This window comes from Pelophylax lessonae (genome assembly GCF_965119305.1).
Source record: "Pelophylax lessonae genome assembly, chromosome: 1".
NCBI lineage: Eukaryota > Metazoa > Chordata > Amphibia > Anura > Ranidae > Pelophylax > Pelophylax lessonae.
In genome coordinates, this window is record NC_138768.1 from 318350420 (window position 1) to 318375943 (window position 25524).

General features: G+C 46.5%; 1 protein-coding gene across 1 annotated transcript in view; it reads right to left on the reverse strand.

Moving 5' to 3' along the window:
• The window catches only part of LOC309545401 (Fc receptor-like protein 5), a gene marked incomplete at its 3' end in the record, with an annotated part of 62969 nt that extends 61908 nt beyond the window's left edge, over positions 1-1061 (reverse strand). Inside the window, exon 1 of the mRNA XM_082244583.1 lies at positions 944-1061. The remainder of the gene's footprint in view (positions 1-943) is intronic.
• Between the last annotated feature and the right edge of the window lie 24463 nt (positions 1062-25524).

Consider the following 25524-nt stretch of genomic DNA (forward strand, 5'->3'; position numbering starts at 1 on the left):
CACAAAAAAATAGCCTGGTCATTAAGGGGGAAAATCTTCCAGTCCAGAAGTGGTTAACATGTTTCTTCCCCTTTTCTTCCCATGACCCTGCGTACACAGTTTAAATACATTTTAATATTTTCTATATGCGGTCACACATCCACAATGCTCTGATCTCTGACTCTTGGTGTGGCTGCCGCAGTTGGTTGGACGGAACTTTCCCCCCCCCTCTGACATCAGCTAAAGCAGCAGACACTGGCAGGTGATGTTGCTGTTCCACTGGTCACTATTGTCAGCCCTGAGCCCTCCAAAGTTCACATAGGTGCCAAAGCTTCGCAGTTACAAGACTCAGTACTAATGCCTTCTTTATGCATTCTGAGCAATGTTTTCTTGCATAAACTGCTTAAACCACAGTTCTGACAAGTCTTACTTACATTTTAGTAAATTAGGGTTTGATATTACAATTTAATTTGCAGATATTATGTTGCTCTAGGGCAACAATCTATTCCGTTATTGTCCCAAAATATTGTAAAGCTTCCTAATTTTAAAATACTATGAACTCTTGTATGTGGATATTGCTGTGCTTATTTGGTGCAATGCCATAAAAGCAATATATACAGTACATAACACAAACATTCCTAAAAAAATATATTAACACATACATTTTTTTTTATAAAACACACTTATCAAGGTGTAAACGCTAAAAAAATAATGGATTGCTTTAGGGATGTGATGCAGAGCAGTTTAAAACATTCATACCAAAGCAAAATATATTCACCAATTGCTAATACTAGAGACATTATTATATATATAATAGAGAATTAAGTTGTTTTTCTTTTTTAATGATCTATAAAGATCAACTTTTCAGATCACATTAAACAACATACTTGAGTACAAGTAAGCAGATAAACACATACTTATAAACGCATTACAGACAGTGCTATGTACAGCGTACTATACATACCGTTTTTGTATTGGTTCTATGCTCCTGTGTTCACAGCTAGGTTTTTCTTCTGTCTTGTAAACCAACATTTGTGCAAGGTGACAGATGTTACAAGTTCCTTATCCTTTTCTGTGATGAAACCACTGTTAATTACAACATTGTGTAATGCAGGACAAATAATGCATGGAAAAAAAGATAAAAAAATCTATTGCACATTCGGTACTGATGTCACTTCCTAACAAAAAAAAAAAATCAGAAACATATTTTTTCCATACTAAAACATATTTAACCACTTGTCTACTGGGCACTTTTACCCTCTTCCTACCCAGGCCAATTGTCTGCTTTCAGCGCTGTCACATTTGAATAACAATTGCACAGTCATGCAAAACTGTACCCATATGAAATTTTTATAATTTTTTCACACAAATAGAGCTTTCCTTTGGTGGTATTTAATCACCACTGTTTTTTTTTTTTTAAGACAGAACATGTTGAAAAAACCAAAACATTTTTCATAGTTTGTTATAAAATTTTGCAACAGGTAATTTTTCTCCTTCACTGATGGGCACTGATAAGGTGGCACAAATAGGTGGCACTGATGAAGTGGCACTGGTAGGCACTGATGAGGCTGCAGTGATCGGCGGCACTGACTGGTGGCCCTGATGGACACGGATAACTGGCACTGATGGGCGCTGATAGGCAGCACTGATGAGCACTGGTAGGCAGGTGGCATTGATAGGCACTAATAGGCAGCACCGATAGGTGACACTGGTGAGGAGGCACTGATAGGCACTGGTTGGCAGCACTGATGGGCACTGATTGGCAGCACTGGTGGGCAGTGGTGGGACCAAATTGGTAATCAGGACACTAATTATCAGTGTAGATGTCTATTTAACACAAGCCAGTTATCGGCTCTCTTCTCCTCTTTTCATGTTGTCAGCGTGAGGAAAGGAAAGCTGATAAGTGGCTTGTGTTTACATCGTGATCAGCTGTCATTGGACACAGCTGATCACATGATAGAGAGCTGTTGTGATTGTCTGAAGGACTCAGCAATCACAGAGCTCACCGCCTGTGTGCAGCAGGGGGCGCATGGACAGCGTTACCATGGGAGGACGTCAGTGTACTCCTTTCTGGCAAAGTAAGCCTGTGCTGTGGCTGTCTCCTGGCTATAGAAACGGCAGGAAGTGGTTTTTGCTCATAGCAAATATTCAATATGTTGTAATTATCTTAGCACAGTGGTATCTCACACATATTAGCCCTGTTCATCTGTCTCTGACCTTCAGAACAGCCAAAAAGATTTAGTGTGCCAATAGTCTCAGTGAGTGATCTCTGCTTGTAATGAGAAAAGATACAGGGCTTCATTCACAAAGCGGAATGGACCACCTTAAAAAATGCGTTAAAATACTGCTTAGCAGGGGGCGTGGCCGGCGCGTGATGTGAGCGGACGTGTCCTGCAGTAGCTCTGCTGGAATCCTGTCGAATCTCCTGATTATCTAAGCCATTCTGCTCTGAAACTCGCCTATAAGCCTCCGGCCACCCTCCTGCTATCCTATACTTACCTGCTGAGGGGATATTGGCATTCGCGGTGATGTCCGGGTGAGGTACAAGCTCCCGGCCGGTGATTGATCCTGGCAGCCAAAATGGCGGCGCCGCGGCCTGCTCCACTAAAGAAAAACAGAAGGAAGCCACACAGCGCTAGTCCTTTAGGCCTCAAGGTAAAGAACCCGCGCCTCCTATATAACCTGCAGACGTGGGAGACGAGGATATTGTCCAGTGAACGCACCCTGTCATCCCTGCGGCCTACCTCACCCCCCTCTGACTTAGATTCTGAGGGAAATTTTCTGTGCGGTTACCACGGGCAACGCTAATATTGCTAAATTGGCCGGGGAGGTTCAGGGCATGAAGATGAAACTGTCCCTGGTCAGCCAGGACATGCAGAAACTCTGTGACCGCACCGCAGTGTTAGAAAGATATGTGAGCACCTTAGAGGATGAATGGCAGCCATTACAGAGGGATGTTCAATAGCTCCACACTGTAGCAACAGCTAATGCTGCCAGACTGGAAGATATGGAGAGCCGCCTGCGCAGGAATAATGAGGGCAGTGGAAGTCCCTGAGAAATCTGAAGGGAAGCATCCTGTGGCCTTCATTGGGGCATGGCTCCTTAACACCTTTGGCAAAGACTCCTTCTCCCCCATGTTTGCAGTGGAGCGGGCACACCGGGTTCCCGCCAGACCCCCTCCATCTGGGCCCCCCCCCTAGGCCCTTTCTTTTTAAATTGCTTAATTATAAGGATCGGGGTGTCATCCTGAATAAGGCCAGAACCACAGCAGATCTTTCTGTGGATAATACCGGAGTTTCCTTATACCCTGACTTTTCTGCAGAGGTACAGCGCAAAAGTGCAAAATTCCTGGACATCAAGAAGTGATTGCGCAAGTTGAATGTGCAATATTTTATGTTGTACCCTGCGAAATTGAAAGTTATTGCGAATAGTTCCACTCACTTCTTTGACAACCCTCCTGCGGCCATGCACTGGCTTGACAGGGAGGAACGTAAGGCACCTCCATAAATTCAGTGGACAAGCTATCCTTTGTCGGCTGTGATTCACTTTCTACTGGTAGGAGCAAGGAAGGACTGTCATCAAGTTTTTGTTCATCCACCTGCGTTTTGCCCCTAAACGGGTACTGCATCTGGTGTTGCCGCTCGGCTGAGCGAGACTGTTGTGTTTCCCCCCGAGTCATCTGAATGCGATTCCTTTGCCTAGTGTGTTCCTATCCTGCAGTCCTGCGAGGACACTATTGCTCCGTGAGATGGAGCACCTTGTTTTATTGGGCCCTGTTGGCCCTGTTCACTCAGTTACTTTTGCTTGTTTTTTTTTCTTTTTCTTTCTACTTTTCTACAGTTGAGACTTTCTCCGGATTGGCTACTTATCAAGGCGTTTAGCCTGCATGAACTGCCAGAACTTTTTCGGCCACACTCTATTTCACTGGATGCGCTCCTCTGTGCCTTGACCATATGGTATTTCTACTTCTCTGCGGGGTGGACTAATGGGAGGTATTGTGGGGACTTACGGCTATGCCTAAAAAGGTTTGATGCTACATGGCGTCCACACAGTCTAATGTTCTAGTTATTACATAGTTACATAGTTTGTGAGGTTGAAAAAAGACATCAGTCCATCCAGTTCAACCTATGATGTGTGTGTGTGCTTGTTGTTAACCGTACATTGTATACCCCTGTATGTTGTGGTGTTTAAGGTGCCCATCTAATAGTTTTTTGAAACTATCGATGCTCCCTGCTGATACTACTGCTTGTGGAAGCGAATTCCACATCCTTACTGCTCTGAGAGTGAAGAACCTCTTACGCATTTTAAGGTTAAACCATTTTTCCTCTAGTTTTAGTGAGTGGCCACGTTATGTCTTGGAATGTCCAGGGATTAGCTGATGGTGTTAAACGAAGGGCTGTCTTTAATTATCTTAAGAATCTGAAGCCTACTATTGTTTGTTTGTTTAATATTGTTTGCAGGAAACCCATTTGTTGTGCACTACCACTCAACTGTTGCGTTCCCGAGCTTACCCTTTACAATACCACTCTGTCCATTCCTCTTATTCCAGGGGAGTGAGCATACTGGTGTCTCGGGAGGTGACATTTGTGTGCCTGCTTAGCTGGGTAGATGATTGTGGGAGATATGTTTTTCTACTATGTAAAATTAATGATTTTCTATGCATCCTGGCCGCTGTGTATGTTCCTCCACCCTTCTCACATGAGGTCCTTTGCCTTTTGGCGCAGTTTGTGGCGCCCCATTCTAACACCCCTGTGTTGGTAATGGGGGATTATAACAATTACCTAGACCAGGCCTTGGATAAATTTAGCCCCACATACCAGGGGCCTCCCCCTTTCTCCCGCCCCACGACGTTTGCTAAGCTATTACTGGAAATGGGCCTCAGAGATGTTTGGAGGGACAGTAATGCGGCAGTTAAGTGTTACTCCTGTTTTTCGGCAACAGACTTGGCCTTGGAGAATGAACATATGCAACTCTGGGTGTCTGACACGGCGTATGAGCCCCGCCTTGTGTCAGACAACTCCTTACTCGGTATTAATCAGGACACTACCTCAATATCCATGGTGTGGGATGCTTTGAAAGCTTTTTTGCGAGGTCTTATTATCAGAGAGATAACTAAGCGCAGATCTGTGGAGTGGGAGGATACGGTGCAGGCGGAGATGAGGCACAGGGAGGAGGCCATGATTGACGCACCATCTCCCTCCACACAAAAAGCTTGGCTAGAGGCACAGGTTCTATATAACTCTGTGGTTCTATCAGCAGCTGAGAAGAAGAGATATTTTTTACAGCAAACATATTTTGAGGAGGGGGAAGACACGGGTCAAATGTTAGCTATGGTGGCAACAGGATCCTGGATCCGTAGCAACAATTACTACCCACTTGGGGGACGTGGTCTCTTCCACGGTACAGGTAGTTGAGGTTTTCAGACATTTTTATGCGGAACTGTACCAGTCCAGATTTGGGGGTGAGGAGGCTGCTATGTCCTCCTTGTTGGACAGATGCTCTTTGCCCCAGATCAGTGCTCAAGATAGGGTGTCCCTTAATGCCCCCCTTACTATGGGCGAACTTACTGATGCTTTAGGACAGGCGCCCTCCAATAAGGCCCCAGGGGCAGATGGTCTATCGCCTTAAGTATATGCAAAATATGGTAAGGTACTCTTGCCTGTCCTCCTCTCCACTATGCAGGATATTATGCGTACTGGCGTCTTGCCGGACTTCATGAGTGAAGCCATTATTATAGTTTTGCCCAAACCAGGGAAGGATCCTATGTTTCCTGACTCTTACAGACCAATCTCTTTATTGACCGCTGATATTAAGCTCCTGGCTCGAATCCTCGCAAACAGACTGTCAAAGGTCATCACTAACATTGTCCACTCTGATCAATCGGGGTTTATCCCCGGGAGATCTACTGCAATTAACATCAGACGGTTATTCCTTAATCTACAAATTCCTGTTGACAATACGGGTAATAGGACAGTTTTATCACTGGACGCGGCCAAAGCATTTGACAGTGTAGAGTGGCCCTATCTTTGGGAGGTACTGTCGCGCTTTGGCTTGGGGGAAGATTTCATTGGCTGCGTAAAGGCTTTATATTTGGCGCCGCATGCTCGGGTCAGGGTGAATGGGGAACTATCCTCCCCGTTCACCTTGTACCGAGGCACTAGGAAAGGGTGTCCCCTGTCTCTCTTACTATTTGCCCTGGCAATTGAGCCATTGGGAGCCCTTATCAGGGGCAGTCCGGAGGTGATAGGATTCCATAGGGGTGTAGTGGAGGAAAAAGTGTCGTTATATGCAGACGACACATTTTTATTTTTGGGTGACACAGCGGACTCCCTAACTATGCTCATGCAACTTATTGAAGATTTCGGGTCATTTTCGGGTTTTTCCATTAATTGGGACAAATCTATTTTGATGCCCTTGGATCCTATTTCCAACCCATCCCTGCCGCCACTGGGGCACCTGCATGTGGCTGACACATTTCGGTATTTGGGGGTCATGGTGTCCCTGACCCAGCTCTGTATTTGCGCCTGAATCTGCTCCCTCTTCTAGACAAACAGCGAACCAAAGGTCGTTGCTGGTGCAAGCTTCCCCTGTCAGTTGTGGGCAGGGTGAACTTGATTAAGATGATTTGGGCTCCTCAGTTGTAATACATATTTCATAATTCACCTGTGTGGATTCTGCAGCATTGGTTCAAGCGGGTGGAGTCTCAGTTTCGTGACATTGTCTGGAGGAGACAGCAGCCTAGAATTAAACTATCTACTCCCTAAGGACAGGGGTGGCCTGGCAGTGCCTCAGCCCAGGATATACTTCCTGGCAGGTCAATTGCAGCATTTGGCAGGGTGGGGCGCCCTGGACTCGGCGGACCCTCAGGTTCTGCTGTTAACAAATGCACAGCCCTCCTTCTCCGCGGCATCCCACTTGGAGATGGCTCTTCCTTCTCTGCCGGGCCCAGCGCCCACTGCTACATTATTGCATCGACTATGGAGGGAGTTGCGCACGTTGTCTAAATCAGTAGGCTTTTTTGATTTTACACCGCTGTGGGAGAACTCAGCATTCCCGCAAGTGGCCAAACTGCGGGATTCCCTGGATGGAGGGGCAGGGGCATATTATTTGTAGCTCAATTGCTTGAAGGCTCTGTACTTAAATCGTTCAAACATCTGCGGGCGGAATTTCAGCTTCCCCATCAACATTTTTATCGCTACCTTCAGTTGCGTCATGCGTTGCAGGCGCAACAACGTCAGCCTCTGCTACACAAAGCTGATCAGACGGTTGTGGACTCAAGAGAAGAGGGGACTGATTTCCCTTATATATCAATGGCTTCTCTCGTGTATACAGGACCCGGCCTCCTTGAAGTGTAGGACAGCTTGGGAGCTGGACTTGGGTGCTTTGGACGGGGATCAATGGGACCAGGCCTTTGAGGTACTTCCCATGGTGTCCTTGTCAGCTTCCCATAATATCTCCCAGCTTTTTATTCTTCATAGGACATACTATACCCCGACACTCTTGCATAAGTGGGGCAGGAGGGACACGCCCCTGTGCCCAAAGTGTAATTACCACAGAGGAGACTTTATACATCTGTTATGGCGATGCCCGAAGTTAGTTAGGTACTGGACCCAGATTACACGCTGTATTTCACAGGTTGCCCATGCTACTATACTGGTTGACCCTCTGGTGTGCCTTTTGGGCGTGCTAGATCCGGAACCGTTCGTGCCTGGCACGTATACCATGGTACAGCGTTTGCTGTATCTGGCTAGGAAACTGATTGCCAGTCATTGGATGGGCCCTGCGGTCCCTACGTTCGCACAATGGGTGACGTGAGTTAATGCAATTCTACTGAGGGAACAATTGGCATATCGTCACAGAAATGCGGTTAAAAAGTTTTACACAATCTGGCAGGATTGGTTGGATTGCCCTGGTCTGGCACCGGCTCAATTGCTCATGCATAGGATCATGAAGGCATAGTCTCACATGCCAATCTCTCCTGCTACCTGGGATCTTTCTCACCTATCTTTTCTTTTTCCCTTTTTTTCGATTCTGTTCTTGCTGTTCTTCCTTTTTTTCTCCTTCATCCTTTTGGCACATACTGTTTCCATTTTCTGTCTTTTCTGTTATGGTGTTTGCATACCCCTCTCTTTTCAATACTACCTGACTTTCGCAATAACTAGGATTTTATGATGCCATTGTTTTTTTCTGTGGGGGGGGTCATGTTTTTTCCATGTTCAGTTATAGCAGGGAATGCATTGTAATTACTGTGCTGTATTCAGGTACCCTCGGTTGAACCCTGCTAATTTAGGTACTTATTAGCGTATGATTAAGTATGCAACAGCTAGGTGGGTTATGTTTCTTTATCCTGACACCTGGATTGTCTCCTGTATACCCTGCTTTATGACGGCAACTTCATTGTGTTGTAATGCATGACCTCTACTTTGGAAGAAAATTAATTTTTTGTATGTCTGTTTTTCATTTATGTCTCTATTTTTTCAATAAAAACCTTTTTGGATAAAAAAAAAAAATACTGCTTAGTGTTTGGCGCTCACAAATAAATGCTACTAAAATACCAAATGACATAAAATAACGAATGTGGTAACATTAGTAACTTCAGTAGTGAAAATATGCGGTAACATAATGCCTGGCGGTGGCTGGTGTATTTTTTTACAATAGTAAATACAGTGTTGTTAAGGAGCGGTTGCCGCCACGTCCTTAACAACCAGTAACTATCATTGTTGTTAAGGAGTGGGTGCCGACACGTCCTTAACAACCGATGAGCTGTCATATGTCAGTTTTGATTTATGATTCTGCTGTCCTCCTCAGTTGTTTTTCTTATCTCTTCTTGTCAGTAGTTTCCTCTTATCCGTTGTTAATCGTTCTTCTTATCCCTTATTGTCCATAGTTCTTTTTATTCCTCCATGTCAGTAGTTCTTATCCTTCCTTGTCAGTTGTTCCTCTTATCTCTTCTTTTTAGTAGTTCTTCTCATCCCTTGTCAATAGACCTTCTTATCTCTCTTTTCCTCTCTCTGCTTTGATCAACACTATTTCCCTTTCTGTCAATAATCCCTCTATTGCCTCCTTGTCAACTGTCTTCCTCCTTCTTTTTTGTCAGACCTGTTTTTCCTACCTGTCCTCATGTTTTATCCTCTTTCCCCTTCTTAGTTGTTTGTTTCCACCATCATTCTTCACTGTCTTTCTCCTCTTCTGACCACTTCTTCCTTTAAATTACAGAAAACGTTTTCATATGTGTAGCACTGTCCCTGTAAGGCTTGCTGTATGATGACTTCTTGTTGGGTCTCCTCTGATTACCTGCATACAGTCACTTAGGGTACATTTCACACATTCATCCTTACTCCCAATGGCTCATTGCTTAATAAACAGTCCAGGGGTGTTGGTTTTTAGTATTTATTGTAGAATTTGAATGGGAGAAGGGAATAGTGGGATACCCCGTCTAGAACTATGTACATTGGATAAGGACAACTCTCACTTGGCCTCACCAGGTTGCTTGTGGAAGCAGTCACACTGCTTAAACCATACTGCCACATGTATAGAAAGGGTTAAGTCTCCTTGCTCTTTCTCCAGCAATAGACTTGGTGAACTACATTCTCTTCAGGCTACTCTCTAGCATCCCCTTTACTGACACCTGTCCACTGACTCTTCTAGCTGCTTGGTTGGACCCCCTCAAGTCAGGCCTCTTGACACAGATCTGTACTCACTGTACTGGAAAATCAGATCCCTCAATGTCTCCCCTTCCAGTCAGCTTCACAGAACCTCTGGGTTCAGTTCCTCTCTAGCCCTTTAGGCCCTCAGGTCAGCTACCTGAGGCCACATTGCACCTCTGCAGAGGAAGAGGCAGTCGCCCTCTCCCCCCTGGGACATGGCTATCCAGACGAAAGACCCTGAGCACATATGCTTGTGGCTTGTGGCTTTTATGCAGAATCTCAGCTTGCACCGAGGCACTTTCCTCTGCCAAATCACCAGGGCTGTATTAAATGCCTGTGCACTCAATCGTCAGGTTTCCTCCCACTGTCCAATATGCCTCACTATTGGACCAGTGTGAAAAGCTTACGTTCGACACTAACATCAAGCCCATTCCTATTGACTGTTTATACACAGACAATAATTGCAATTTAAAAAGCCACAGATGTGGGAAAATAACCTTTAATTGCCATTTTAATCTTTTTGTGTCACCTTGTGTGTCTGTACCAAGGCCAAATATTCCAGGGTATGTACATTTTTAATCAGGGCTATTTGGGTGATTTCTCCTATAATTATGTGATAATAAATGGCTTGATATGATCATTATCCTTAAATATGCCTTTTTTGGCATGATCAGTCATATTTTCAATATCAATGCCAAAATGTCATGATTTCTGCCAAGATATGCAGACTTTTGGGTACAACTGTATACTATTATTTCAGAATAGTGAAGCCTGAAAGGTCTTTCCTTTTAACATATTGTAAGAATAATAATATCTCGCTGTGCCTCCATTATGTCAGAATATTTATACTGCTCTGAATCTAACAGTGTCTATTTATGTCAATAAGCAAAGATCTGTGAGGAAGGAGAATCTTCACTTATTTCCAAAAATCAATATGTAGCGAATTCTTTTTAATTGATTAATTTCTTTTTAAAAGCATATATCAATCTTTGTGAGTACAGTCTACAGTATGGAATATATATAAAATATTTATTCACAAGACATGTATTCACAATAAATGATCAAACTGGAAATGACACAAAAAGATAACTCTACATAAAATACTAACTTAAAACAATTAATGCAATGTGATGTGTAGCTCAATAATGAAAGTGAAAGTGAAACAAAGTGAAAGCAAAACGAAAGCAAGATTACCTTTTCTCCAGGTATAGCATAAACCATAGGTAAGTATTCTATATAAACAGACCACAATTGTCTGCGAATTGCATATCCAAAAGTCACTTCACTGCAGATGGAGCGAGAATAAGCCATGCAAAACCGAAGACTAAAATCGCAATAAGGCGCTAAATCTGATATTAATAAAAATGTATAAAAACAAATATCAGCTTTTTAGAGAAAAATCTACTATGGTTTATACGGCTGGGATTGTAATCTCATTACCCTAAAATATGCAATATAAAACATATAAGGAAGGCAATAAACAATATTTAATAAAATCAAATAACACACAAGGTATATTTACCACACTTAAGATGGCTGCTAGCTTCAAATGGTCATTACCAGAGTCCTAAGATGGATACCTTTCTTAAGATGGTGGTCAGTGAGGGAGGAGTTTCGTTTGTAGTCCCTCAAAGTTTCAAATAAATGAGGGAGCAAGATGGCGTATGTAAAGATGAGTATATCGATGGATGTAGTAGTGTGTATGTTGCAAGTGTAATGTATGTTGGGCAATGTAATGTGTCCTCTCTCATCTCTGGGTTCTTCATTTTATATGGTATGAACAAAGGGCTATTAAAATTACCATAAGTTAAACCCAGAGGGATGAAACATTATCCCCATTGTTTGGGATATTCTATCCATTAACTGGTGAGGTCATAGTCACACCTCTCCTAATAACTCAATACTTTGTATAATAAAATTAAAGGATGATTTCTCTATATTCAAGATTAACCATAAAACACAACATAAAAACTTGTCCATACTCTCAGTACATACATAAATGTCCATCTAATCTCTATCATTCATCTTGGCAAGTAATGCCATTTCAATAATTATATTTTTAATACAATATAATATTTTTATATTGGAAATATCTAAATTATCCCAAGACTGCATTTGGTATTTCGTCCAAAGAGGGCAGTATTGTACCGTTCATTAAATTCAGTGTTTAAAATAATTATAACACATTCTTATCTGATGACCTTTGACCTGTCTGGCTAGTGAAGATCCATTAATTATTTGACCATGTCATAGGCTGTCAGACATTTAGGCTAGGATTGGAAGATCTATTACTTAGTCCATTCTAAAGTAATTCTTATATAAACACTCCTACCACATGCCTTAAAATGAAGTAATTTAAGTGGAATTACTTTTACCTAAGTAAGATTTGTTATTTAGCAAGAATATAAACCCAACATGTGATATAACATTCCTAAATATATATGTATATGCCTTACATAATGTAATGACATAATTATGGCTAATATCTTCTCACACATAATAACGTATCTAAAAAAAATATAGTCTAAATGAACCTATTGTTCATCTTTAAAATACAGACAATTAAAGAGACCCCCTTAACATCTGGTATAGTGTCAGGCTGACTGAGTCTTATCTAAAAGAACGTCAGTTTTCCACTTATTTATGACAAAAGAAAACAGAAATATCTGCTGAAATTATAAGACCCTATTGTAAGAGAAATTTTGTTTAACAAGTACATATGAACTTTCATTCACCTTCAAACAAGATGGAAGTTGCTGTTCACAATCTATATAAGACTGAATATACATGGCTTTTTAAATCCATTTTTTTTATTATTTATTTAATCACCCCCAATACACCTGACAATATTTTTTTGCTTATTTTTTTAACCCCTTCATGCCAACATAAAGCATATATGGGACCTTCTGCTTCATGTGGTTGTACCTGAGTGATGCCTGCAGCTGTAGCCATCAACCCGGTACTGTTTTTTAGAGCCAACCATCAGCTTTTTTCAATAGCAACTAATGCGGCTAATAAGTAGCTCAGGCTGTCATTACAAGCAGCGGGAGGGGACATCCCCCCTGTCCCTCCACCTTCCGCAGCTTGCCCGGGCTCTCCTGTCCCAGTGGGAGGCCCGAGCAACCAGCCAGCCTGTGAGGACGTATGTGTCCGGCATGGGCGCCGATCGGCACTGTTTATGTTACTGCATTTACATGTGAGTGGATAATTTATATTTCAATAAAAAGAGTTTAAACGTTATTACGCTATGGCATACCATTTTCTTTTCATGGAATAACCCCCTACTAAGCCCCCACAGGACCCCCAGCAGCTGGGCCCTTTGTGAGTGGGATACATACGTCCTCACAGGACCAAGAGGGAGAAGTTACACAGGGATACATAGGAACACCCAGAGGGACTCCTGACATCTACTTGCTGTGCAAAGCTTGTTACCCCTTTATGGGAAACGCATTGTGGTGAGTGCAAATACATAAGGGGGTCCAGAGCACTTCACCGGGCACAGCAAGTATCCTTAATCAGCACCAGCACTTTTTGTTCAACAGTACAGAATTGGCACAAGCACAAGCACAGACCTATAGTTATTGTGTTCATCTGGAGAACATTTTTTCCTTGCAAGCAGCACTTTAACTGTGGACTATTATTTTATATATATATATATATATATATATATATATATATATATATATATATATATATATATATATATATATTTATTATTTTTTATATTTTTTTACTGATTATTATAAACTTAATATATATGTACTTGGAGCACCCAGCACTTTGTCACACCAATATAGATCGCCTATAATATTATATATGGCAACATATTCACTGTTTAGCATTGTTGATGAATTCACTTCTCTGGAATATCAGTAATTTTTGGATACAATAGTTTATATTTATTTTCTAACATGCACTGATTCACGTAACACCTTATATTTATTCTTTGTTCTTTAACGTATGCACTGATGCACTTTATCACTAATATGCATATATATGGGATATTGTATTGATTTGTGATTTGATTTATTGCATTACCCATTTAATCATTCCATTTTTGGTTTGTACTGACAACACACCTTACCAGTATTATCATTGTAAGTATCTATGAATTAGCATACATTGGAATATTTGTTCAGTGACTTGTACTTTGCACATATTTATAACACACAGAGTAGCTCCATGGCCCACACACCTATTCTTATTCTCTTGACTTCTCACCACTAGTGGGAAGTATTCCGGGCAGGCAGCAACTCCTTCCAACCATTTTCCATTGTGCGGGATCCTTGATTTAACCATATATATCGTATACTCAGGACATTTAGATTACCTTCCCAGCTGTAACAACCATTGTAGATTTTTCTCTTAACTTTTTTGTTCTTATAAATGTTTCCATTATTGGTTTAGCGCTACATTAGCAAATTAGAGCCGGTTCACATAGCAGCGACCCGACTTGCCGGGGCGACCTCAGAGAGACCTGCACGGACTTCATATCATTGAAGTCAATGCAGGTCGCTCCAGGTCGTCCCAAAGAAGCTCAGGACCCTTTTTCGAAGTCGGAGCGACTTGTGTCGCTCCTATTAGAACGGGTCCTGTGCTAACCTATGGCAGTCGACTTGTCAGGCGACCAGGTCGCCTGACAAGTCGCCCTAGTGTGAACCGGCTCTTAGTCTCACGTTTTGCAATAGTCTACTCTCACTCCAACTGCAGAGGAGTGACTGTTGGCTACGCAATTCGCAGACAATTTTTTCTGGATATATAAAACTCTTGATATATGGTTTTTACTCCTTCTGGGAAAAAGTAATCCTGTCCTTTGATTTACATTGCTGATCCAAATCGATCCAACTAGCATTACAATTAAGTTTGTATTTTATGTGAAATTATATTTTGTGTCCCCGATATCTAACTACAAAGTATTTATTGTGAATACATGTCTTGTGAATAAATATATATATTCCCCATTTAGTCTGTATTCACTATGATTGGTATTTGCTGTTAAAAAGAAATGTATCAATTAAAAAAAACGCGTTATACATAGTTCAGAATAATATTCTCAAATTTATAACGCACAACAATTCAGTGTATGTTGTTTAATTACTTATCTTTGCTCAAATGTAATATGTAATCATAGTATCATCTAGTGTCACATCTTTAAAGTGTAAATCCACCTTTAGCAACATTTTACAAAATGCCCCCTATTCAATTCCAGGTCCCCTAAAGAGTGGTCCTCATTTTCACATGCCACTCCTGCTTACTATAATATTTAAAATCATGGAGGGAGACCTCTCCGAAGAAACTATTTGGCCCTCAATCCCCCTCCGTTCCACAGTTTGCTGAGCTAGAGAAGGAGAGAGCACACTGAACATGCATGCAGTTTGAACAGGCCAGAACATGCATTAAATGGGGCACATTTGCAGAATCCAGCCTGTCTTGCAAAGAGCAGGACAGAGACAGATCCAGGGGCCAAGAGTTTCTGCAGAAACCCCCTCCCCCAATGTCTATATATATATATATAATGGCAAGCAGTAGCAGAATTTTAAAATGGGGAGCACTGGTATGTACTCTTCAGTTGATCTGGAATTACATAGGGGGGTTTTGTAAAATGTTGCTAAAGGTGAACTTACAATTTAAGTTTTCCCAGATGATGTGTAAGATAGATAAGATCTAGGTGTCACCTGTAAGAGATTGGAGAAGACTGGATGCCATGTGGCTACAGGAATGTGAGGTCTTTTTTTTTTAAACCGAGAATTGCTGTATTAAATTATAATAATTTGCCATATGCCAAGGGCTCAGTTCATAACGCAGTAGCTGAAGTTTATAAATTAACTTTTAATTTCCTTCTGAAGTTGTTTGTGGGAGAATCGTATGATAAACAACTGGTAACAAATCAATTGCCTTGGCAGAACAGTACACTGAGCTGTATCTATTAACAAAGCAATTGGCAGAGTGCTGAAGTGGTAGATGTTGTTCATCTTCTTGACGGGGACAATCAGTTATTTCAGAATACAGGTGCTGTTCTTCAATGTCTTTTTGAGCCACTGAAGGAAAATCTATTTCTGAATACGTGCAATGTTCCTTTAGGACAAACATGCTTGATGAAGGAAAAGCTGTTGCATCTTCAGAGATATGGCTTCCAGGTTTATATCTTATCCCCTAGTAATAAATAAAATATCCTCATGATAAAGAGTCACAATTCTGAAAATTCATACATATTATTGGAATCAGAGTTAAAGTGTAAGTTCACCTTTACAGAAAATCTTTAAGGTGAACTTTCACTGGACCCCATTCCTCATCCCCCCCTGTCCCGCCACGATCTCCCACTGTCAGACATCGGGTCCCCCCTTTTACCGGTGCGGGGATATGAAATCCCTTTGGCTTTCTCTCCTCTTCTCCAGCACTGACAGGACAGGCTGAGAGGGTTCATCCATGTGACGGTGCCGACCAATTAGAATGTTTCCTATCCGTACATGCAGAGTGGTATGTTTAGGAGATTAGGACGTGGGGATTTCAAATCCCCAGACCGGTAAAGTGACTACTCAATGTCACACAGCGGGTGATTGCGGGGCTCCAGGTCAGCGGGACTGGGGGGATGAGGAAGGGGCTCCAGTGTAAGTTCACCTTACAGATTTTCTGTAAAGGTGAACTTACCCTTTAAGCAGGTCATGAAAAATGTGAAAACTGAACAAATATTTCAAATCGTTTGTTTTTCGGAACCTTAATGTGCCAAGGCAATTTTCGTGGCGCAATGGAAAGTGCCTGATCCTACATGATGGATTTTTACTAGAAAAACAAACCAATTTGTCATATGAGCTGTTTTCTATTTCAGAACTTTCGGATTCGTCATTTCGACTCGTCCATGGCCTGCCTTAGAGTAAAAAGAACTATGCACAGCTGGACTGCTGACTTACAGGTCCACAAGATTCTGGTACTCCCTCTAAGTGGTTTCCCAAGGGAAAAAATGAAGAAAGTATTCTGTTGAATTAAATAAACCATTTTGTTGCATTAGACACATCTAAAGTAATTGGCCTATTAAAGACACTTACAATTCCATCTTCCAAGCTTGAACTGAGTATATTTGTAATTATGATGGGTATAAGGAGAATACAGTACTAGAAACTGAAAAACTGAAAGTAATCCTGGCGGGGGGGGGGGGGGGGGGAATACAAAATCAGTAAATAGTGAATGAAAACAGCTTTACGCATGTATGCATTTGCTAAAACGTCAATGTGTAGCAGAGTACCAAGCAATAGTCTGATTCCACACTTACAGGTGCATTGAATAGCGTGTTCTCTGCTGGCTGTTGTGGTATATGTATATCACTACTGTTTCCTGCACTGACTAGGGGTCAACATGTTGAATCAAAGTATCTAATGGGGGGGGGGGGGCTACTATTCGACAAGCCTGGAAATCAAATGAATGCCAAGACCTTTGCTGCAGAGTGAAGTTTTATTAAAATGGATAACGAACAGGCGTGTATAAAATTGTTTTATTCACAGGTCATTGCTGTTGTAATTATGTTGTCCCCCCTGACAGTGTCACTTTTACATAAAAGTGGAGGGCCAAGCACAGTGGCATATAACAGTGCAAAATAAGTTATTTCTGATTGATTGGCAATTACAACTATGTGTAGTGCTGTCCCCGTAGGGCTTGTTGTGTGTTGACCTCTTAGGCCTCCCTCTGATTACCTGCAGACAGTTGCTGGAGGCTTTTCACATAGCCCTCCCTACTCCCATTTGCTTGTTACTCAATAAACAGTCCAGGGTATTTGGTTTGGTATTTATTGTGGAACTTGGACGGGGAGAAGGGAATAGTGGGATACTCCAACTGATCTATTCACAGTAGATAAGGACAACTCTTACTCGGCCTCACCAGATTATTTGTGGAAGCAGACACACTGATTTTACCATACTGCCACTCATATGGAAGAATTAAGTCTCCTTGCTCTCTCTATAGCAGACTTGATGCAACTACATTATCTTCAGGACACTTTCTAGCATCCCCTTGACTGACACCCATCCACTGACTCTTCTACTTGAAGAGATGGCCCTAACAGAACAGGCCCCATGACACAGATCTTTACTCACAGTAGGCAGAATCAGACCCTTCCTGGTTTCTCCCTTCTAGTCAGCCCTGCAGGACCTCAGCTTCTCTCTGACTTTCAGGCCCTCAGGTCCACTACCCAAGGCCACATGGGAGTTTCTACAGAGGAGGGGCAGCCGCCCCCTCCCTCTGGCACCCCCCCCCTCCAGCCGAAGACCCGAGCACATGTTTCCTTGGCATTTATACAGTCACCTAGCATGCACCGAGCAGAGGCGTAACTAGCACCTTCAGGGCCCTGGTACAAGAAAACAAGAAGGGCCCCCCGACCTCCGGTCCTTCCCTCCAAGCCCAGAGCCCTTCCCACTGGTCCCAGGAACCTTTATGGTGTCGCAGTGGATCCCTTGCACATGTTGTGCAGCGGACCTCCTTCCTGCAGTCTTGGGCTCCGCCATGGTGGTGGAAGGCCAGGGCCTAGTCGCAAGTGCCACCTTTGCAACCCTGGTAGTTCCGCCAGTGGTGTCAATGTCGACTGTGAATAGTGTCAGTCAGGAGAGCAGTGGATGTGGTCAGTAGAGCAGTGGACATGGTTAGTAGAGCAGTGGACATGGTCAGTAGAGCAGTGGACATGGTTAGTAGAGCAGTGGACATGGTCAGTATGGCATTGGACATGGTCAGTATGGCATTGGACATGGTCAGTATGGCAGTAAATGTGGTCAGTAGGGCAGTGGACATGGTCAATATGGCAGTGGACATGGTCAGTAGGGCAGTGGACATGGTCAGTAGGGCAGTGTACATGGTCAGTAGGGTAGTAGACATTGTCAGTAGGGCAGTGGACATGGTCAGTATGGCAGTGGAAAGGTCACTATGGCAGAAGACATGGTCAGTAGGGCAGTAGACATTGTCAGTAGGGCAGTAGACATGGTTAGTATGGCAGTGGAAAGGTCAGTATGGCAGTAGACATGGTGAGTAGGACAGTAGACATGGTCAGTATGGCAGTGGAAAGGTCACTATGGCAGAAGACATGGTCAGTAGGGCAGTAGACATGGTCATTAGAGCAGTGGACGTGGTCAGTATGGCAGTGAACATGGTCAGTATGGCAGTGGTTGGGGCCAGAAGTTTTAAATTTTTGTTATTTTGTTTTTTTTTTTTTTATTATTTTTTACCATTTTATTTTACATTTTTATTTTGTTGTTTTTACAATTTTATTTTTAATTTTTTTTACAATTTTTTAGGAGCTCCATTTTTGGAGCTTTACTGAGATATCAGGGGGAGAGGGGATGCCGGTAGTGCTGTGGGGGAGCGCGGGGTTTTGAGCTCCTCGTTCTCCACCAACATCCTCCCACTAAACTTGCCACACACAGTTACTGTACACCTTCTGTATTAGGGTGCCTCAATCTGGGTGAGGGAGCACCTTCAGAAGGGGGGGTGGTGTGATGGGGAGGGGAGAGCGTGGAGGACAGTATGAGGGGGCAGTGTGATTTTAGGGGGTCAGTGTGTTGGGAGGGGCCAATGCGGCTGGAGGTTGGGGCAGTGTGACCGGAGAGAAGCAATGTGATGGGAAGGGAGCAGTGTGATGGGAGGGGGGGCAGTGAAGGGCAGTATGGGGGGGCAGTGTGACAGGAAGGGGCAGTATAGGGGGACAGCATAAAGGAGGGGGGCAGTGGAGGGCAGTATGGGGGGACAGCATGATGGGAGGGGGGCAGTGGAGGGCAGTATAGGGGGCAGTGTGCCAGGGGGCAGCATGATGGGAGGGGGATAGCATGGTGGAAGGGAGGCAGTGGAGGGAAGTATAGGGGGACAGTGTGCCAGTATGTTGGGGCAGCATGATGGAAGGGGGACAGCATGATGGGAGGGGGGCAGTGGAGGGCAGTATAGGGGGACAGTGTGCCAGGAGGAGGTAGTGGAGGGCAGTATAGGGGGTCAGTGTGCCAGGAGGAGGTAGTGGAGGGCAGTATAGGGGGTCAGTGTGCCAGGAGGGGGCAGTGGAGGGCAGTATAGGGGGACAGTGTGCCAGGAGGGGGCAGTGGAGGGCAGTATAGGGGGACAGTGTGCCAGGAGGGGGCAGTATAGGGGGACAGTGTGCCAGGTGGGGGCAGTATAGGGGGACAGTGTACCAGGTGGGGGCAGTATAGGGGGACAGTGTGCCAGGTGGGGGCAGTATGGGGGAACAGTGTGCCAGGTGGGGGCAGTACAGGGGGACAGTGTGCCAGGTGGGGACAGTGTGCCAGGTGGGGGCAGTATAGGGGGACAGTGTGCCAGGTGGGGGCAGTATAGGGGGACAGTGTGTCAGGTGGGGGCAGTATAGGGGGACAGTGTGCCAGGTGGGGGCAGTATAGGGGGACAGTGTGTCAGGTGGGGGCAGTATGGGGGGACAGTGTGTCAGGTGGGGGCAGTATAGGGGGACAGTGTGTCAGGTGGGGGCAGTATGGGGGGGCAGTGTGTCAGGTGGGGGCAGTATGGGGGGACAGTGTGTCAGGTGGGGGCAGTATGGGGGGACAGTGTGTCAGGTGGGGGCAGTATAGGGGGACAGTGTGTCAGGTGGGGGCAGTATAGGGGGACAGTGTGTCAGGTGGGGGCAGTATGGGGGGATTGTGTGTCAGGTGGGGGCAGTATAGGGGGACAGTGTGTCAGGTGGGGGCAGTATAGGTGGACAGTGTGTCAGGTGGGGGCAGTATGGGGGGATCGTGTGTCAGGTGGGGGCAGTATAGGGGGACAGTGTGTCAGGTGGGGGCAGTATGGGGGGACAGTGTGCCAGGTGGGGGCAGTATGGGGGGGACAGTGTGCCAGGTGGGGGCAGTATAGGGGGACAGTGTGTCAGGTGGGGGCAGTATGAGGGGGCAGTGTGTCAGGTGGGGGCAGTATGGGGGGACAGTGTGTCAGGTGGGGGCAGTATGGGGGGACAGTGTGTCAGGTGGGGGCAGTATGGGGGACAGTGTGTCAGGTGGGGGCAGTATAGGGGGACAGTGTGTCAGGTGGGGGCAGTATGGGGGGGATCGTGTGTCAGGTGGGGGCAGTATGGGGGGGATCGTGTGTCAGGTGGGGGCAGTATAGGGGGACAGTGTGCCAGGTGGGGGCAGTATAGGGGGACAGTGTGTCAGGTGGGGGCAGTATGGGGGGACAGTGTGTCAGGTGGGGGCAGTATAGGGGGACAGTGTGTCAGGTGGGGGCAGTATGGGGGGGCAGTGTGTCAGGTGGGGGCAGTATGGGGGGACAGTGTGTCAGGTGGGGGCAGTATGGGGGGACAGTGTGTCAGGTGGGGGCAGTATAGGGGGACAGTGTGTCAGGTGGGGGCAGTATAGGGGGACAGTGTGTCAGGTGGGGGCAGTATGGGGGGATTGTGTGTCAGGTGGGGGCAGTATAGGGGGACAGTGTGTCAGGTGGGGGCAGTATAGGGGGACAGTGTGTCAGGTGGGGGCAGTATGGGGGGATCGTGTGTCAGGTGGGGGCAGTATAGGGGGACAGTGTGTCAGGTGGGGGCAGTATGGGGGGACAGTGTGCCAGGTGGGGGCAGTATGGGGGGACAGTGTGCCAGGTGGGGGCAGTATAGGGGGACAGTGTGTCAGGTGGGGGCAGTATGGGGGGGCAGTGTGTCAGGTGGGGGCAGTATGGGGGGACAGTGTGTCAGGTGGGGGCAGTATGGGGGGACAGTGTGTCAGGTGGGGGCAGTATGGGGGGACAGTGTGTCAGGTGGGGGCAGTATGGGGGGGATCGTGTGTCAGGTGGGGGCAGTATAGGGGGACAGTGTGTCAGGTGGGGGCAGTATGGGGGGGACAGTGTGTCAGGTGGGGGCAGTATGGGGGGATCGTGTGTCAGGTGGGGGCAGTATAGGGGGACAGTGTGTCAGGTGGGGGCAGTATGGGGGGACAGTGTGTCAGGTGGGGGCAGTATAAAGGGACAGTGTGTCAGGTGGGGGCAGTATGGGGGGACAGTGTGTCAGGTGGGGGCAGTATGAGGGGATCGTGTGTCAGGTGGGGGCAGTATAGGGGGACAGTGTGTCAGGTGGGGGCAGTATGGGGGGATCGTGTGTCAGGTGGGGGCAGTATGGGGGGACAGTGTGTCAGGTGGGGGCAGTATGGGGGGATCGTGTGTCAGGTGGGGGCAGTATGGGGGGACAGTGTGTCAGGTGGGGGCAGTATGGGGGGATCGTGTGTCAGGTGGGGGCAGTATGGGGGGACAGTGTGTCAGGTGGGGGCAGTATGGGGGGACAGTGTGTCAGGTGGGGGCAGTATAAAGGGACAGTGTGTCAGGTGGGGGCAGTATGGGGGGACAGTGTGTCAGGTGGGGGCAGTATGGGGGGACAGTGTGTCAGGTGGGGGCAGTATGGGGGGACAGTGTGTCAGGTGGGGGCAGTATAGGGGGACAGTGTGTCAGGTGGGGGCAGTATGGGGGGACAGTGTGTCAGGTGGGGGCAGTATGGGGGGACAGTGTGTCAGGTGGGGGCAGTATGGGGGGACAGTGTGTCAGGTGGGGGCAGTATAGGGGGACAGTGTGTCAGGTGGGGGCAGTATGGGGGGACAGTGTGTCAGGTGGGGGCAGTATAAAGGGACAGTGTGTCAGGTGGGGGCAGTATGGGGGGACAGTGTGCCAGGTGGGGGCAGTATGGGGGGACAGTGTGCCAGGTGGGGGCAGTATAGGGGGACAGTGTGTCAGGTGGGGGCAGTATGGGGGGGCAGTGTGTCAGGTGGGGGCAGTATGGGGGGACAGTGTGTCAGGTGGGGGCAGTATGGGGGGACAGTGTGTCAGGTGGGGGCAGTATGGGGGGACAGTGTGTCAGGTGGGGGCAGTATGGGGGGGATCGTGTGTCAGGTGGGGGCAGTATAGGGGGACAGTGTGTCAGGTGGGGGCAGTATGGGGGGGACAGTGTGTCAGGTGGGGGCAGTATGGGGGGATCGTGTGTCAGGTGGGGGCAGTATAGGGGGACAGTGTGTCAGGTGGGGGCAGTATGGGGGGACAGTGTGTCAGGTGGGGGCAGTATAAAGGGACAGTGTGTCAGGTGGGGGCAGTATGGGGGGACAGTGTGTCAGGTGGGGGCAGTATGAGGGGATCGTGTGTCAGGTGGGGGCAGTATAGGGGGACAGTGTGTCAGGTGGGGGCAGTATGGGGGGATCGTGTGTCAGGTGGGGGCAGTATGGGGGGACAGTGTGTCAGGTGGGGGCAGTATGGGGGGATCGTGTGTCAGGTGGGGGCAGTATGGGGGGACAGTGTGTCAGGTGGGGGCAGTATGGGGGGACAGTGTGTCAGGTGGGGGCAGTATAAAGGGACAGTGTGTCAGGTGGGGGCAGTATGGGGGGACAGTGTGTCAGGTGGGGGCAGTATGGGGGGACAGTGTGTCAGGTGGGGGCAGTATGGGGGGACAGTGTGTCAGGTGGGGGCAGTATAGGGGGACAGTGTGTCAGGTGGGGGCAGTATGGGGGGACAGTGTGTCAGGTGGGGGCAGTATAAAGGGACAGTGTGTCAGGTGGGGGCAGTATGGGGGGACAGTGTGTCAGGTGGGGGCAGTATGGGGGGATCGTGTGTCAGGTGGGGGCAGTATGGGGGGACAGTGTGTCAGGTGGGGGCAGTATGGGGGGATCGTGTGTCAGATGGGGGCAGTATGGGGGGACAGTGTGTCAGGTGGGGGCAGTATGGGGGGACAGTGTGTCAGGTGGGGGCAGTATAAAGGGACAGTGTGTCAGGTGGGGGCAGTATGGGGGGACAGTGTGTCAGGTGGGGGCAGTATGGGGGGACAGTGTGTCAGGTGGGGGCAGTATAGGGGGACAGTGTGTCAGGTGGGGGCAGTATGGGGGGACAGTGTGTCAGGTGGGGGCAGTATGGGGGGACAGTGTGTCAGGTGGGGGCAGTATGGGGGGACAGTGTGTCAGGTGGGGGCAGTATGGGGGGACAGTGTGTCAGGTGGGGGCAGTATGGGGGGACAGTGTGTCAGGTGGGGGCAGTATGGGGGGACAGTGTGTCAGGTGGGGGCAGTATAGGGGGAGCACTGCAGCATGATGGCAGAGGGGCAGTATGGGGCTGGGGGGAGAAGAGTGATAGCACGACACCTGTAACTCGCTAGGCAGTGTGGGGCCTCGGGACAGGGAGAATTTCTCCTACCTTGCCCAGTGCTAGGAACAGCCATAAGTCAGTCAAGAAGGGGGAGCCGGAGTCGGGGGGCGGAGCTGGGAGGCGGTCCCAGGTACGGATGACCGGCGTCCACCCCTGCCTCACTGCATCAGCCTCCTCTGTATATTGCAGGATCGGCAGGGCTGAGGGCGGTGCAGGCAGACACAGACTGCGTTTTAGAAGACTAAAACAGCCAGGCAGCCTCCTCTTAGCAACTGCCCGGCCGCTGTAGACACCTCCCCCTCCCTCCCCGCGCAGTGCAGCACAACAATCGGGGAGGGCAGCCACAATACTAGCCACTAGCCAGAACAGTTAGGCGGACGGACGGGCCCCTCACGCCGCGGCCGCGGTAAGAGAACAGGGGCTGGCGGGCCCCCCCTCAGGTGGCGGAACTCCAGGGCCCGGTCGCAAGCGCGACCGCTGCGACCCTGATAGTTCCGCTACTGGCACCGAGGCACTTTCCTCTGCCAATCGGCAGGGCTGTAAAAATGCCTGTGCCCTCACTTGTCAGGTTTCCTCCCACTGTCCAATATGCCTCCCTATTGAACTAGTGTGAAACATTTAGACAAGCTAAGCTGCACCTGAGAACCAAGAGCAGACCCTATCAATAGATCCTGCTCCCTGGTAGGCAGAGAGCACTCTAAATTTACCTGGCAATCTTCCTGGTAAGCAGAAAGACCTAACAACTATACTCTCTTGTAGCACCTACCTAGGAGGGTGCTAAATATGCATCAGATATATTTGTATGTATACGTAAACTTTCAAAGTGACACCCATTAACTATCAGAATTCTAAAGAGGTCTATTATTAGACACTTTCTAAAAATGTTTAATGCACAAGGACCAATGCGCTGATTTTTGTGTTACTGTTCAATAATTCAGTAGAAATGTAATTTCTCTGTTTATCAAGGGCCAAAGCTTAAGCTTTTCCCAAAGCCTTAACCATTAGATGGAATAAAAATGGGGTTATAATCCCTCTCCCCTCTATCCAAAATTTAAACAAGTTTTCCATTAGTTATACTTTATATTAACCACTTCTGGACTGGAAGGATTTGCCCCCTTAGTGACCAGGCCATTTTTTGTGATTTTTTTGTGATCGTGTGATGCTGTATCTGATGCTGTATCTAAATAAAATTTATGTCTTTTTTTCTCACAAATAGAGCTTTCTTTTGGTGGTATTTGATCACCTCTGTGATTTTTATTTTTTGCGCTATAAACAAAAATAGAACGACAATTCTGAAAAAAAACAACAATCTTTTTCACATTCTGCTATATAACATTCCCCAAAAAAATGTAAAAATCAAAATTTTTTAACATTTTAGGCCAATTTGTTTTCTGTTACATATTTTTGGTAAAAAATTGCAATAAGCGTATTTTGATTGGTTTGCGCAAAAGTAATCGCGTCTACTAACTACGGGAAAGATTTATGTAATTTTTATTGTTTTTTTTTTTTACTAGTAATGGCGGCAATCTGCGATTTTTAGACGGACTGCGACGTTGCGACAGACAGATTGGACCCCTAACTTATGTTTTTGACACTTTTGTGGGGACCAGTGACATTACTACAGTAATCAGTACTGTAATAATGCAATTGATAGGGAAGGGGTTAACCCAGGGGCGATCAAAGGGTTAATTGTGTACCTAGTGGAGTCATTCTAACTGTATGGGGGTTGGGCTTCTGAAATTATCACAAAGACCTGTGATCCTGTATAGCAGGATCACAGGAGCTCTGTGATCATTCCAGAGAGAAGAACGGACAG